Source organism: Neoarius graeffei, chromosome 4 (genome assembly GCF_027579695.1).
Source record: "Neoarius graeffei isolate fNeoGra1 chromosome 4, fNeoGra1.pri, whole genome shotgun sequence".
NCBI lineage: Eukaryota > Metazoa > Chordata > Actinopteri > Siluriformes > Ariidae > Neoarius > Neoarius graeffei.
This window is the reverse complement of record NC_083572.1, coordinates 30,590,962-30,592,822: the sequence shown is the minus strand read 5'-3', so window position 1 is coordinate 30,592,822 and position 1,861 is coordinate 30,590,962. Positions and strand designations below refer to the sequence as shown.

The window sequence follows — 1,861 nt, the reverse complement described above, 5'->3', positions numbered from 1 at the left end:
CTTTTAACATTTATAAGGAACAGAACACACTTGAACAAGTTCTTAGAAACATTTTATGATTTATTTATAATTTATAATTGTGGCCTATTCCTCCTGCGGTGCAGACACCTGTACATGGAAACAGAAAAACATAAGCAAAATTAATTTGATGCACCATTGATAAAGAAAGTCAGCAGTAGGCTATGGATTTCTAAATGCCACCCTACCTCACGTCTCCTCATCCCTCCCTCTCTCTCTGGCGCATACTTAAGCCACTTCTTGATTGTGTCACTAAAAGTAGCGTGTGTGCTCCCTGGCAGCTGCTTTTGTAGAGCATCTGAAAGAAAAAGAACAAAACAACATTGAGACTTTGCATGGTGATAATTGTTAAAGTTTGAGTTGTTAAGACTATACACGTCACACTCTAGTGGTAGGTGGCAAGTAATGGTACTAGTACAGAAAATATATGTAAAAATCAGAAACCATAGATGTGAATCTTGTGACAATTTAAACGGGATTAAAAAAAAAAATTTAATTTCCCCATTGACACAAAGCGGAAATAGAAATGCCACTATACCGGACCGTTCGTCACTCAGTCAGCCTCCCTGGACTTGCCTGCACACCTGCTTTTTCTGAGTAAGGCGCCTGGTGAGTTTCTTAATCCTTTTTAATCCTTTGCATCTTTCACAATATGTTTGTCGTTGTCGTTATAATCGTAATGTTACAGTTAGTGAAGGAGTTATCAAAGAACGTTTAGAAGTAGTGTGCAAGTACTTGCGACAGCTTACTATTTTACCCTCTTTTACAGCTTTGTGCACATGCATAACCTACCAAACAGGACATCATGGATCTTGGTGTCCTTAAACGCAGTTTTTTCCCCTTTCCAGCCCAGTTAAATTGGCTGGCCAAGCTGTTGACCAGGAGGCTACGCAGCATCCGCCTCACTGTGACCCCTACGTCGGTTCCTCCACAAAGGGCTAAGGTAGACACCTGATGGAATAAAATGTAGCATGAAGACAATAATGAGACAATAATGAGGCTACACAAAAGAACAGGTCAGCTCAAAACGACATGCGACCTAGGCCTACATGCTCGATTTAAACGCTAAGTTTTCACACCAACGCTAAGTTTTCACTCCAACAAGACAACTACTTCGACTCGTTTTTCGATTGAATAATGCATCTGCATTGTTGTTGTTTCAAATGGATACTAGTTGAGGGAAATTTCTCCAACGCGTGATATGACTGAAGTTCATCATAACTTCTTAAACTGCTTGAAATTGTATTCGAAATTCCCTTTATTAATAGTGACTGAATAATGGTACGTACCAGATGTCCAGGGATGAATGAAAATGTAGCGTGGTCCAGTGTTTTTCTCAATGTTGTTTCAATGGTCCAAGCGTAACAGCAGGCCGATCCACAAGAGAGTCGCGATCCAACCGAGTGGTGTGGGAGTTTCACGTGCACCCAGGTATATAACGGAAATGACGTCATCCAGTAAACAGCAGTGGTAATCGCACTGCATTATGGGACAGCGTGGGACATCCAACGACATATCACTACGTATACGTACTGGCCCTTTTTTATATCATGCCTTGAAATGAAAGTCAATACAACAGAGATGAGAGACACCGGGTATGAAAGTAACACCAGGATAAGTTGTAACACCACCATTCCCACCAGTTAGGTATAAGATGCAGGTTTTGTAACACTTTCAATCTTCTTAGAATTAATTTATGATCATCTTGGAAATGTTAAGTTATTTGCAAAAAAACTTTCAAAGATAGAAGGTCAAATCCATTGCTGAGTTAAGAAAGTAAACTGTTTTTTGTTCTTTTTTTTATCATTTACTTATCATTATCACTTATACTTATCATTTACTT

The 1,861-nt window shown here is 39.3% G+C and overlaps 1 long non-coding RNA gene across 1 annotated transcript; it reads right to left on the bottom strand.

Annotated features, from left to right (window-relative positions):
- Positions 1–250: 250 nt before the first annotated feature.
- On the bottom strand, positions 251–1,636 carry LOC132884969 (uncharacterized). Its single transcript, XR_009654517.1, has 3 exons — positions 1,308–1,636; positions 811–969; positions 251–316 (listed from the first exon to the last, which is right to left on the bottom strand). It is a non-coding gene; the product is annotated as an uncharacterized LOC132884969 (long non-coding RNA).
- Between the last annotated feature and the right edge of the window lie 225 nt (positions 1,637–1,861).